Source organism: Falco punctatus (assembly GCF_963210335.1).
Source record: "Falco punctatus genome assembly, chromosome: 5".
NCBI lineage: Eukaryota > Metazoa > Chordata > Aves > Falconiformes > Falconidae > Falco > Falco punctatus.
In genome coordinates this window covers 4843641-4858481 of record NC_137584.1, presented here as the reverse complement: position 1 = coordinate 4858481, position 14841 = coordinate 4843641, and the positions used below count along the sequence as shown (strand labels likewise).

The following is a 14841-nucleotide window of genomic DNA, read 5'->3' as shown; positions in this document are numbered from 1 at the left end:
CTCAAACTGTAGGAGCAAGTCAAAGTATAATTTGATGTGTCTGATCGCACAGACACCATATGAGAATGTGAGAGCTGATCACAGAAGAACACAAGTTGCTTTTTCATTTCACAGCTCCAAGAGTCAAAAAGGGTGCACAGGACCCTGATATATACCAGATGTTTTAAAGTAAGGTGGAAAAACTGGTGTGGACACCATTTGTCCACCGTGAAAGCTTCCCGACGGCAACCAACTGGCCGTGCTGTAGTAAGCAGGCTTGCTGTGCCTGCAAAAGATTACAAGCCTAATGGAACAGGAGTATTCACAGCTTTCGTGCACATGTATAATCCTGCTCACTTTTCCTGAAAATAAATTTGACAAGCCCATCAGTACGATGTGTGAAAGCCTCAAAACAGAACTCGTTTTGTTAGATATATTCTTGCACCTATTTAAGAAAAACTGATTATTTTAAAGAAAAAAAAATATTTTGGGCTGGAGCACATCCATGGTTTTACCAAGTTCTACACTCAACCCAAGAAATGAAAGAGCAGAACTTTTTCATACATTTGTAGCAAGTCTTGAGTCAGTTTAATTCAGAAAATTTTGTTCAGAATTTGTGTTCGGATATAAAAACATAAACAAAAGAGGCTTTCACTCCAGCTCCCAGGGGACTCAGCTGGTACTCTCCCTGTACTAGGCACTCTACAAATACATACGGAGACTTCACACCTCTGTCTGGAAAAGCCAAGTTTCATCTTGTAGTTACGAGACTGGTGGTTGTTTGTTTTTCTATTGGAGAAAAAAAAAGGAAAAAAAAGAAAAAAAAAAAAAAAAACCTTCATCATGAAAAGAAAAAGAAAAAGGTGGTGGGGTGGGGGAAGCAGCCCTGCGGGAAAATGCTATTTCTGATTAACAAGAATATGCACCTATTGTCCCTTGGGTGAAGCTCATTGCAGAGATCAACAGTTTTTTGATGGATTTGTGCTAAACTCTGGAGTTCAAAATACTGCCAAGAGCGGACACTGCTGTCCTTGACTGTGCAGCGTGAGGGTGCGTGAACGCAAGACCATATCCAACCCAAACCAACTTCCTCACTGAACGCTGCCTCAATTCTTTTTCTACGTGAAGTCTGCAATCATAAAAGGAGGTTCTGGAGATTCACCTAGGACTTGCGAGGTGACAGGATATTTTGCTCACAGTCCAGCTGAATAGTATTTATGCCTGTTGTTTTGTTTTCATGTTCCCTTGTGCACATATACCGCCCCCCTCTTTCAGCCTGGCTCCGCCTGAGGAGCAGAACTGCCAACTTGAGGCTCTTGGAGGAAAGCTCTGCCTGTGCCAGCCTCGAGCTCAGCACTGAAGTCGCTCATTCCTGCACAGGACTGTGGAGATAATCCTTTGCCCATTAAATATCCCACTTTCTTCCTTGTTGCTCTGGAAGGATGCAAATGAATGAACTGCATTTTCTCTGGACACCACCTTCTGCTTTTATTGAGTACCTCAGCTACTGGTTCCAGCTGCACTTCTCTGCCCTTCAAGCCACCAGTTAAGGTTGCTGGGTATGATTTCCAAATCCCCAGCTACAAGTCTTTTTGAGGAAAAAAGGGTGGTTGCTATTAGCCCGATGAGAAAACATGCATTTAGTCCATAACCACAGGCTCCTGAAACACAGCTGTTAAGCGCAAATACGAGTTTCTGAAATTTTCTTTCTGTTGCCTCATTATCTTCACTACATCCCAGCAGAAACCAGAGTTCCCGCAGGTGGAGGGAGGAAGCCTTTCTGCTTCCAGCTGCATCTAATGCTGGCTAGTCAACCAGATGCAAAATGTTGCATCAACCTGATGTTTCACTTCAAAGTCTCAAAATTTTTCTCTTACTGCTGGGACTAGGTGCTTGTGGCTTGAGTTACCACTGGGGAAATGGAATCTCACAGCCAGCACTTCAGACTGCTTCCCAGCACTGCTGGGCTGCCCTCATAAGAAAAACAACCAGAAGATGTCAGACACAAAGTGGCTTAAAGCAGATACCTAGAAAATACACTGTAATAAACAAAAAGTTAAGTGTCATTAATTGAAATGAAGGCTGAAGCTCCCAGTAAGCCATCATTTCAATCTTAAGCATAGGACAGGACCCCAAAGAAGCAATTCTGGCCAAGAGGTCCTGACCACTAAATTTAATGCTGCAGGTGCTGACTTCATGCTGCTATTGTCTTCCAGCCAGACTGCTACAGTTAAGCAGTCTTTAATATTTTCAGCAGAATCCATAGAATGAAACTCCATTTTTTAACTATAGTCATGCACAGGAAAAAAAAAAAAAAAAAAAGATCAACTTGCCAATGAAGAACAAAAATACCAGATTGGTGAATATGCAGTCTTAGAAATCTCTTTCAAAGAAATGCTTATGTTGAAATTTAAAGTTATGTTCAGCATTAATCTTAAGGAATTTTACAACAGAACACACCAATTTTAAAAGGATTCTACAGTTTTAATGAACTCCTAGAACCCATAGACAGAAATTAAAGGGGAGGGAATGGACCTACAGTGTTGGCTAGACATATTTCAATATTTGTTACCATAGAAACAAGCCAGCAGATTTAGGTTTTGGAGTTATCCTTGCTATAAAATATTAAACTTCTTACAGTTTTTGCATATGTATATTATGGCAAGAACACTGTCAATCCTGATAAAGCCCAAAGCATCTTAATTATTTAACAGGATTTTAGCTTTTTCTTTTTTTTAAACAGAGTATCTCTTAATTATTTTTTTTTCTTTAATAGACTGTATTTTAAAATCTTCCAATACTTCCAAGATACCAGAGACACTTCTGGCTGACAGAGTAACACACAGGAGATGCACAGGAGATAAAGACTTATTTTTCCACAACGCTGTGGAGAAGTGCTAGATGAAAGAAACACAAACATATTCTGATAAAGAAGATGCAATAGTAACAATGAAAATAATACCAATTAGCAACTGTGATAATTTTACCAGCCAAAAGTACATCAAATGCTGTATTTCATTTGAAAGAGAGTTCATACTTTAAATTTGGTGGGTTTGTTTTCAACACTAGCAATGGAGAAATACTGAAGCACGGAATTTAAGTGATTGAGATAACATCTCAACACTTCAACGCTATCAAATACTTCTGGCAGATGCCTGAGAAATGAAACAAATGCATTGTCCTTTCATGCTTCAGAAGAGCATTGACAGTTGTGTTCAATCCACAGCGCAACCAGCATGCGAAAGGATCAGCAATTCAAACGAAGAGGAAGGACAGATGTTTACTCCAGCAACACTCCTTCAAAAAGGAAGGAGGAAAAGCTTGTTTGGACAACTTGAATAGCAGAGGGGACTGACAGCTCAGCTTGCCATCCAGAGGAGTCCTGAATGTCATTCGTTGCTGGGACACAAGCTCAGCTGGGAGCAGTGGGGAAGAACAACACTTGGGCAAGCGCAAGCTCACTGCTGCTGGGACTGGATGTGTGCAAGTGACTCTGACTCAATTTCACAGCCAAAACTGGTTGCATGTCGCAGCCCTTGCTTTTTGTTTGGATTCAAGAAAATCTGTTTACCGGAGGCTCAACATGAGGCTTCCACATGACAAAAAAAAAAAAAAAAATTGGAAACTTGGGAGTAAAAGCCATAAAACATACAGTTGTTTCAATACTATATTCCAGCACTGAAAGAGACCAGGAAAAACACCAACACAAGCAAAGCAAAGCAAAGCAGAACAAAGAAGAAAACTAAGCGAGACTGAAACACCCTCTTCTTCCAAGAATTAAACAATGCTTTTTATGAAGTGTAAAGATAAGCAGTGGGACTACCATTTCCTAATGCTTCTGAGGTCAGTCCTCTAACACAGGTTCTCAAATAGCCAATTAGATGTACACGGTCCTCACACTCAAAAGTATACCATCATCTCTAAATTAAAGCCCAATAGCCCAAGCCTCTTCACAAAAAAAAAAAAAAAAAAAAAAAAACAAAACCAAACCACCAACTAAAACCTTATTCTTGAAGGCTTGCAAGACAACCCTTTAACTAATGGAAAATCTTCAACGCTTTAAAAAAGGAAAATGGTAAGAAAGCTTAATTTTAAATGAGTAAGAATTTAAATGTCACTTCCTGCATGTGACATCGATTTGAAGAACCTTGCATTTTTGTTTTCTTCAGTGTGGTTAACGGTGGAATCTTTGTAAAGTACATTTCTACAGCATTTACTGTTGCACATTTATGCTCGGCAACTGCTTTGCATAATTCTGAACACAAGAAAAGCATAAAGTGATTTTTCCTCCATAAAGAAAGATCGATCTCAAAAGTACCATGCTACTAGGGCTTTCAAAGAAAGAAAGACTGAAGAAAAACTCGCAACACTCAAGGGAAAAATGCACAATTTCCTTTCACTGACAGCTGCAGCAAAGTACAATGAATTTATTTTATCTGAGCAGTTAGGGTATACACGTTAAAGGCAGAGCAACGCTAGGTACTACAGAGAATTCACCCACACAGGTCCACAAAGGGCACCACTATCAACCTGCAGTTGAGAGGTGGGAAGTTACTGGAATGATAAGAAATGCAGGCAACACATGTTGTCAACGATACGGCATTCAAACACTGAGCTACAAATCCCCTCAACGCACCCTCTCGTAGGCTCCCCGGGCAAGGTTTGTCCCCCAGGGAGCTGCACACCACCGGGCACAGCGCTCTGGGTCCCTCCTTTCCAACTGCTGCTGCGGGTGTCAACACCTCAGCACGTCCCTTCATCCTGCTCACCCAGCGTTTTTAAGTCAGGGGCTGCTTTGAAAAATGTTAAGAAACTTGATGTGGCTTTTAAAAGTTTTCTGTAGAATTCAAACAAATTCAAGTAAAATAAAGCAGACAGGAGCCTACGCATGCGCTACGGTTATATCTTGGAACAAAAGAGCTATCATTCCATCAGACCGCTCCGCTGATAGACACCTCTCCCGTGCTTTGTCAACCCACACCCACCCCAAGAAACACATCCACAGTGACGGCTTTTACATCTTTTGACAAACACCTCTCCAATTTAAGTGACATCTTGTGGCGTCACTGAAGATGGCTTGGGTTACCCTCCTGCGCTGGTAGGACAGCCCGGGGCTACTGCCCAGCCACCCTGTGCCCGGCTCTGAACAGGGGCACCCCAGCACCGGCTGGCAGAAGGAAAGGGGAGACAGCAAAACCCTTGCAGCAGCGCTGCTGGGCGGGAGGAAGGTGCGCTCCCGTTCTGGGTAAGGTGCTCCATTTGGTCTGCTTAAATTACGTGTTTTAGAAAATAAACTGGGAAGAGAGGAGATTGTCTTTCTCTACCTTGCAACATAAGAAGAAAATAAATTTCAACCAAATGAAAACTCAGCAGATGTAAAAGAAAATACTCTATACAACATGTGATTTACCCAATAGTAATTCATTCCCCTTGATGCCAGAGAAGCCAAGAGTCCATCTGGATGCAAAAAGGGACTGGACACAAGTTTCCCATCTCAACAAGACTTTGGAAAAGAGCATAAATGCCTCATGTGCCAGTCTTGACCCAATAATTAAAGGGTAAAGCCACCCCAGACTGTCAGCCTGTTGTATTTGCCATTGGGGGTGGGGGGGGTGGCGGGGTGGGCAGGGGCAGGAGTACTGGTCCTTCCCCCAGACAGTCTTGTTGTCAGTCACCAAAATAAAGAGAGGAAACTAGGGGACACTGACACGACCTGAACTGGCTTCTGAACTGGATCTGAACAATCCTTCTAATATTGGAAGATTAACATGCAAGAGAGTTGATGAACGGGAAGGATTAAATATAGAACAAAAAAAATAAGTGAAATGATTAATTGCTAGGAAAGGGAACTGATGATTTATGGAAGAGAAAATTAGTAATATTGAGGAATGTGAAGGGAATAAGCCGCAAGTGTGCTGCGGGGTGGGACCATCTGGTGCAAGGGAGGCACAGCAGCCCCCTGCTTCGGCTGCCCCTCTCTCCTTCCCCCAGCCCCGGCAGGCGCGGAGCAGACACAACTGAAATCGGCGGCGTTTAGAGGTTACTGGCTGAAAATAACTGACTTCAAAACCAACAAGCTGCAATCAGTTTTAAATAATATCCTATCATCTGAAACAAAAGAAACTTGTCTCTTCACTCAGTTAAGCGCTTCCATGTGGTCTTGCAGCAGGCTGGTAGCACTGTCAAGCTCATGCTCTCATATTCCAGCACTTTCTAGAAATTTCCAAAAACAAATGGATACTTGTTTAATGCTGGCTTTGTTTATTTTAAGAAGGGATAAGTAGGAATGGAAATGAAAGATATTTTTAGCATATTTATTTTCTATTTTGGGGTTATAACATCTCAACAGTAACCCATGCTTTTGGTCCTATGTCCTATGCTTCCTTGCTTTGCAACTATTAAGGTAATTGAACTCTTTTATAGTCAGCATGCAACCAACAGCATGACCTGAGCAATAACCCAGCACCTTATAGTCCATTATGATCAGCTGTTTGCTGGTAATGGTAACGCAAAGAAAAAAAAAAAAAAAAAGATATGCTGTGAGACTGTAAAAGCACTTCACATTTTAGCATAACACCTGCTTGGGTTTTGTTTGTTGTTTTTTTTTTTTTAATGCCATTTTTAAATCACTTACAAAAATACTTTTTTCAGTTAAAAAAAAAAAAGATACAACCGACTACATCCTCTTTGGGTTATGCTCATGAATGAGCTACTGTCTGCATTAGAAACAAGCACCTGGATCAATTCATGGGCATCCAGCGAAGCCTGTTGGTTTCCTTTCCAAATGCTAACTTACAAAAGACACCTCAAATCCCAGCCTGCGAGCAGCCGCACCTAGGGGTGGAAGTGATGACATGCAGGAGGCAGAGGGGCTGCTCACCCCGGTGGAACCCAAGGCTCCGGCTCGCAGCCGTGCATGAGAAGGAGACTGCTCCCTCCCCCGGAGAGGTTATTAAGATACCAAGGCAAATACTTTTCATACTTTTCCGAAGGTCCCTTATGAAATGCTGTACCCAAGACTCATTAAGAAACAATTTTGTGCTATCTTTGGGAGATCTTGCATTTCCTCACACAAGTCTTTCTATGAGCTCATCCCCTTTACAGCCGAATAGTTTCTGCACGGGGTAAACAGCAGGACCTGGATTCGCACAGCCAGCCAGCCAGGAAAGAAGTGGTCTGAGGCTGCGGGGAAGCATCAGCGTGTTTTGTTTCAGGCACAGTCGTCTCAATAAAAAAAACATCCAGCATTTCATCAGGCACCTTTCCCACCACCCTTTGTTTCACCTGGTCCAGCTCCCACACGTCCCACCCAGGCAGAAGTTTCCCATCCTTTGCTACCCAAAGGAAAGGACAAGCTCAGAAGAGCTGCCACTGTGTCACCAACACACCCTGGGGCGCTCCAAGCTCTGTAAGAGGACCGAGATAAAACTCACCACCACCTGCACAGCTTTCTGTGCCAGTCACTCCCATCTGACAGTGCCTCAACAACCTCTCTCCCCGTCTGTCCTCCAGAAGGAGTTTTCTTTTGGACATGAGGACACTCAGCATCAATTCAGAAGGACTCCAGCAGCAACTCCTGCTCCACTGAAGGAAGATCAATACAGACTTAAGAGTCAGGGTTTAAGGGACACATTACCTTGATGTATTTTACTTGCTGAGGTCCAGTTTTACTCATTAGCCTTTTGAAGGAGCACTTTTCATTCAATGTGAGTATGGAGAACTCCATACCCTTTCCCCTATACAAAGGCTAATATCTAGAGGAATAGTACACAGCACCTGCCATAATGGAATTCTGCACAGAGAATAGTAATAAATTTTTTTGAGAACTAAGAATCAACACACAAGCCTCAAGTTTCAAGAAATGTACCGTTCTCAGTGTAGTGCGTATTGTCCACTCAGTAGTGCTGTACCATTTTCCTTATTAACTAAACAAACTCCCGTACTTGATTTAATGGGAATCTGTTGTTCTAAACAAAATATATAAGGCAAGAAGGTTTACTTAAGCTGCCAAGTACTTCAATGAAATGGAAAAGAAAAATCAGACCAGGCATAACACATTTCACAAAAGAGCAGCTATAATAATAATTTAAGTTGAAGTGGCCAAGAGATGAAGCAATAGAGAATTGGAAGCAATTAACATGTAATATTGAAGAAATATTAAATCCATACTGAAGACTCAACATGGCATTCACACAAAAAGATGTGATGATGAAAAGCAGATACTTTGCATAATCAGCAGCAAGATATTTTGAACATAGCCATCAAAACAGACGAGACAGGTAATGCCACACTGAGAAAAGCTAGCTGCGGAACAGCAGCACTGGCAGCGTAGGCAGGAAAGGACAGGGTGCAAGCGCCGGTGCATCACCCCCACCACCAGAAAGAGAGGTGACAGCTACTCACAGCCCTTCAGCTCTGCCCAGGCAGAAAGAGCATCCACTTGCTGCCAGCCCGATAGGTACTTACAGCTTCGGTAGGTACCTTTCCCTTGAAAGAACATCTCAATAAAATCAGAACCACAACCTGTGCACCCAGCAGAATCACAGCGCCTGGTCAGTGCCCACTCCCACTGCCGGGGGAGCCAGCTTCACCGTCTGGGTTTCTCTTGACCCATGTAGGCACTAACACCGGCCCTTCTTCTAGCACCACCTGAGATGACCCTCCCCACCGGCTTCCTTCAAAATAGGACATCATGGTCTGGCTGCCCCCCATCCCCAGACCAGTACCATCCTCTCAGGCTCCCAACAGGCTTAAGCACATGCTGACCCACAATTCAGATCTAACCCCAGGTCAGAATCACAGGTCAGGGTCTGAAGGGACCTCTGGAGATCATCTAGTCCAACCTGCTGGTAAAGCGGGTTCACCTAGAGCAGGTTGCACAGAATTACGTCTAGGTTGGTTTTGAATGCCTCCAGAGAAGGACAGGTCCACATGTTTACATCTCCCAAGGTACAGAGGAATAACTCAGACACACAGATGGATTTTACGTGGGCTCTAGAAACCAACTTTTACTTCAACAAGTACCAGAAGCGCATAGCCAGGCAAAAAGAGTAGTTCCCTACATGCTCTACCCTCTCTTTCAGCTGATGCAGAGCAGGATACAGTAAGTATTCTTGGGACATCACTTGCTGGTCCAGAATCACCGGGCTTATCCTCCATGCCAGGGGCCAACACTGCCCTTCGTGCCCTACATCAGACTGCAATGAGCCCCTGGGCTGAAACAAGCCCACTTACTACAGAACCACACCTCGCAGATCCTCTCTGGACTCATGCAATTCCTTACACATTCTCCCAGAGCCTCTGTAAGCTGGAGACTCCCTGTTCATGCTACAAGGCAAAAGAAAGGAGCTTGCCAACCACATCCGAAAGAGACAGAAAGAATCGTGATGACAATGAAGTGCTGGGTTTTCTGTCTCAACTTTAGGTGGAACTTCAAGATGACAAAGAAATCTTCCACTCCATCACAGATGCAGCTGCCAAGAGAGCCTCTTCCTTTGTTTTTCTCTGACATTAATATTTCAAGAGAATGAAATAATTTATTATTTTTTAAACTGAATTGCCATGAGCTTTGAAATACCACCACACTTACAGTGTGTGGCCTGGCAAACTCGGAGGAAAATGGCTGATGAATTTCAGATATTTTTGTTCTTTTGTTCTTATGTTTGATAGTCACACTTTGAAACCTGAAAATATTGGAGCGTTATTGCTCTTCTTGCAAAATAAAGGGTGTTTCTACCACAGCCCTGAAATACTGCAGGGGTTACACACAACATGCACAGCTCTATTACTTTATTGTATCAAGCCCACAAAGTTGTTACCTGCAGAAAATCAATTCCTACACAGTAGTTATTACAGAACATTACCTTAATTTGCACAAGGAAAAAGTGTGTTCTCCCTGGGCTTACAAAATTATCTTTTAATATTACAGCCTTTTGTCTTCTTGGGAGGGATGAGGAACATCAAACTAAAGAAAAAAAAACCCACAAAACAACACAAAACCAAACAAACAGAAATCTGAGGTAATGAGAGAAACCATCCAATTTTTAACCACCAGATGCAGAGTCCTCTGGAAGGCAGGGAGGCGCCTGGGCATCCCGTTGGTCTGCACGGTACAGGAGCTCTCTGCATCCCATTCTCAGACCCTGCTTTATGTGTTGGGCATTATCCAGCACAACTACAGGGAGTTAAATCCCCGAGGATGTGGAGTGTAAAGGGCAGGAAGGGGAACCAGTCAAGAGGGACAAGCCTCGGCCAGAGACACCACCAGGAACCTTAAGCAGATGATGGGGAGGCTATTAATTGGGAGGGGGGTGTGGGGCTGCATCCCCCCACTGCAGAGGCAGCGTGGACTAAGGGGAACAACACAGAGCTCATGAGGACAGAAAGGTGCTCAGCTAAGTGGGAAGAGATGGGAAAGCATTTACGCCACTGATTCTGCTACACGAGAGTAATTTGTCCTGAACCAGGCTTGGAATTTCTCTGGAAGCAGGCACAGAGCTCAATTTTCCAACGCACTTTTGGTGCTCACCTGGACCACGCTAAGTGATAAGGCTTCCCTCTCGGGCAAGGCTTCCCTCTCGGGCAAGGCTTCCCTCTCGGGCAAGGCTTCCCTCTCGGGGGAGGCCCAGGCCAGGCCGGCGCGAGGCTGTGTGCTGGGGCCCGAGGGCAGCGTCCCCCACCGCAGGGCGCGTGCCCAGCCAGGGCGCAGGGACGTGCACACGCGGGCGCCCAAGCTGCAGCTCGCCTTCAGGCCTGGCTCGTGCAGCTCCCAGGCGCAGTTCGTTTCTCATAAGCTGATTAAAGCCAACAGGTTTGTGCTCGTATTCACTGAAATCGCTCTGGGTATTTTGCCTCTGCCTGTCTTGCTTTGCTCGCTTTAAAGCGGGCTGTAGGCATCCCGAAAGAGCCAGCCAGCCCTGCACAGCCCTGGCCTGGCCGTGGCTGCTGCTGGCCTTCCCTCCACCCCACGCCTGACCCCGTCCTCACCAGCTAACGCTCCTCCTCCCCCCTTCCCATTGCCACCAGAGCAGACATACATCACGCCACCCTGCTTAGCACTTCTTCTTTCCAAAGCCAGCCCTAAGGGGTAACTAATCCCCTCTAAGCCCAGGGAAGACAGGTAGCCTCCATTTTACATGTACAGAAATGGAAGACGGGGTGAAGTAGTTCAGCCAGTTTCTTCCAGCAGATCCCCAAAGATCAAGCCCATCATCAGTAAGCATTTTAACTTAAGCTCTTAGGCAATACAGGGCCAACCTACCAAATAAACCTTAACAAGCAGGCGCTGAATGTTTACAACACATTTATTTACGTGACACACAAAAAAAAAGTTTACTCTGGGCGATTTCTCTGGGTATGTTCATTGCTCTGTAAGCTTGTGTGTGCGCACGTGTGGCTGTATCGTCTCCTCTAATCCCCAAGCTAATTTCAGCTAAAGAATTGGCTGGAAGCAACAGGAGCAATCCATGCAGCCTTGCGAGCTTCCTTCAGAAATCTTTGCGTGGACTACACAAGCCACACTTCCCATTCCCCTAGCCTAACTGCTAGACAAGAAAGTCAGGAAGACAAACAAGAGCTGGAGAACACCACCTGCAGAAACCACGAGGTAGCCAGCTGCAAACCTCTCCAGCACAGGAACTCGCCAGCTCGCTGCCAGCATCACCACTGGGCATCCCACAGATCTCCTGCCCTCTGGGCTTCTCACATGCGTGGTTATTAGGTAAGGTCACACAGTCCAACACGTGTATTCCTCAAAGTGATGGGTTCCCTGGACCCCATCTAGAGGATCAAGGAGAGCTTCAAGAAAATGCTGCTGTTCGGTCAGTTGTATCCTGTTTGGACACTTAATGGGGATGACCCTGATCTTCTAGGAGGTTCAAGACCTCAATGGAATTGTATTAATTAATACAGTGGAACGCCACAGCCGCATTACATGTTCCAGGAGAATGATCTCCAGTACCAACGGTGGTAGACATTATCTAGATGGAATATAAAAGTTGCTTTAAAAATACATAAACCTTTTAAAACCACTTTATAATGTTAAGATTTTAAAGTGACTGAAATAAATGCTATCTGCTAACAACAACATTTAAAGTGGGTGGCAATCCTGGTTCTAGCACACCTAAGCTTTGCATCAGAACAAAACTATCATAAATTGGTTAAAAACCACAGTGATATGCAGTTGACACCCACGTATGTTATACTGGTGCCCAAGACAAATGATACATGGAACATACTGAGATATATTATACATGTATCATCACTGTTAAGAATAATGCAAAGTACTTAAAATCTAAAAAAAATCTAATGCAGTTGGCAAAAAAAAAAAAGCCTCTCTTGCACACATACGTATTCCTCTACATTCTCTATAAAATCAGTATTGTTTACTAAAACATTCTTTGTATATATAGCAAAAAATTAACAAGAGGTCATCAAATCGGAGAACATAAATGAAAGTGTATTTATAACTATGATGTCCTCCGGTCCTTTTTCTCTATGTTCCTATCCTAATACATACACTGAAAAAGGAAAAATCAATGTTGTTTATAAATATGATACATGGACACACAAATACCACCTGAAACACAAAATATTAAGCTGCCAAACATGGCTTCTAAATTACAGTGACTCCTTTGGATATTCCAAGTAACTGCAGTAACAGGAAACCAACTAACAAAATCACCTTGGTCAGGAGCAACTGTGCTCAATGGCAACAAATACTACTGATGTGGGAGAGTAGCACATTATAAAAATCATCTCTCTGTTTTGCAAAAAATGAAGTGCTGTCTGGCTCCTCGCCTGCAGCTCCACAATAGTTATTCTGACTGACAAACTCATCTGATTTCCAATCTAAAGTTTGCTTTATCTCAGTCTGCAGAATTGCACAGATGCTTCTCCCATTAAAAATGAAATCCAGACTGCTGCTGACACATCGCTAGTAATCCCAAAGGCAAGAACTGTGGACACTTTGCAGTTTAAAAGAAGTTACACTTTTCCGCTAAAACCCGAGTATCAGTTCTGACAAAGTCCTATGTGAAATCATTTGCCTTACTTGAGGAAGAAAAGCTCCGTATGCTTTACTCAGCAGGCACTCCACGGACTAGCTGAGCAGCCCTTCACCTGCTGGTGCAGGGAATCTGTTAGAGGAAGGTTTCTCTGCTCTCACCTGCACGTCAAGGGTTTGCAGAGCATTCACTGCTTCCTTCAGGACAGGGGAACAGCCCTCAGCAGAACGCACAAGTAAACCAACAGCCATTACTCCCCTTCATCATTTGTTTTTCTTCTGCAAAACACACTCCAGCAGGTGATGCTGCCACTAAATTTCTCAGTGTTTTAACTACCTGCAAACACATCAGCAAAACTAACCAAGGTGAAACGACATTTCTAATGTCAGTTTCCCCGGGGTTCTTTCTGCTACAGAGGAAAATTTCACTAGGGAAAATAACTCTACATCAGTGTTTGGAACTAAACACTTGGACTAAACCTCGGAAATCAACTTGGACAGGAAAAAACAATTCTTTCACTTTATGAAGGGAATTGATTATTAGCTTGCATAATCCCAAATTCTCCTCTGGTTAAACAAGACATTCAAGACAAAGCATAGACAAAAACCAGGTACCTACTGGGACAAAAAAAAAAAAAAAAAAAAAAAGCGCAAAGGCAAGAAAGAGTCTTTTAGGAAGACCGCATTAAATTCACACAAAACCCCTTTTCTGAAAGCCTGAAAGTTTCCCTGCATTTATTTTCCCACATTTAGCAGATTATTTCCCTATACAGGCTTGAAAAGACAAATACTAATTCTAGGTATTATTAATGATCACAGACTACATCTCCTAACTGCAATCATCCTAGGCTGAACTTCACGTAGTAAACACTGCATTCCACAGACTGATGAGCCAGCTTTCAGATAAACATGCTTGCTTAAATATCAAGTATTAACAGCCTATGGCAATCCAAGTCCACACACAGTGACTCAGTGCAATTATTCCGAGTGCAACAATAAGTGGGCAGTCATGCGGATTTGTAACTTATTGGTTTAAGCATGAAATTAAACAAGCAAGAGAAATTAATGAAAACTATTCAATTTTCAACCAGACTAGATACAAAATATAAGTATTATAAACATGACATAATCTCATTTAAAGAGACCATATAACACACAGGTTTTAAAAATATTTACAGACATTAATCTTGTTAAGTTGATTTCCAGAGTTTTATTCAGTAACAGGATTGATTGGCTGGAGAAACACAGGCTCAGACAAAGAAAAAAACACAGCTGAAAGCTCTATTTTTGTCAGAATGATGGATCCCTTTCTTAAGTAACTTGTTTTGTTGCTTTTATTCCAAGACTATAAACATATTAGCAGTTCTCCAACTGGCAAGAGAGGCTGAGATGTTTCATCTTCACCATTCTGGACTGCTTTTTGCTTTCTTACACAGCCCAAGAGTCAGGGAAGCGGCAACAACTTTGACTTCCCTCCCCTGTAAGATCACCTTTCCTTTGCCCACAACTGGGTCTTGCCTCTAAAGCAGTGCATATACACCCGTCCCACGGGCTCACGCTTGCTCTGGAACGAGACGAGTTGCAGATCCTGATAGGCAGAACTATTGCAGCCTACAGGAGTTTACATATCTGACATAACCAACATTAACATCCAGTTCCCTGTTGTTTATTTGCTTCCCGTCATCGCTCATTTCCCACAGCTGAGCCTCCATACAGCTTTCATGTGGCCAGAATTATTTCTGTTTGCACTGAGAGGTCATTTCATATGTTGCTAGCAGAAGGGATACTGCTTTCTTCTGTGACTTCAGGCAGCTTTTAGGAAACAAAGATTTCCTGCCCCCTTTCCAACTAACGGCAAA

General features: G+C 43.3%; 1 protein-coding gene across 7 annotated transcripts in view; it reads right to left on the bottom strand.

Moving 5' to 3' along the window:
• The window catches only part of BACH2 (BTB domain and CNC homolog 2), a 202695-nt gene that overhangs the window by 154707 nt on the left and 33147 nt on the right, over positions 1 to 14841 (bottom strand). Inside the window, exon 1 of one of the 7 annotated variants that reach the window (XM_080389332.1) lies at positions 4616 to 7857. The exons of the other annotated variants lie outside the window; for them this stretch is intronic. The gene's annotated coding sequence lies outside the window, so the exon portion shown is untranslated. Of the gene's footprint in view, positions 1 to 4615; positions 7858 to 14841 lie in introns of those variants that run through there. 7 annotated transcript variants of the gene reach the window in all.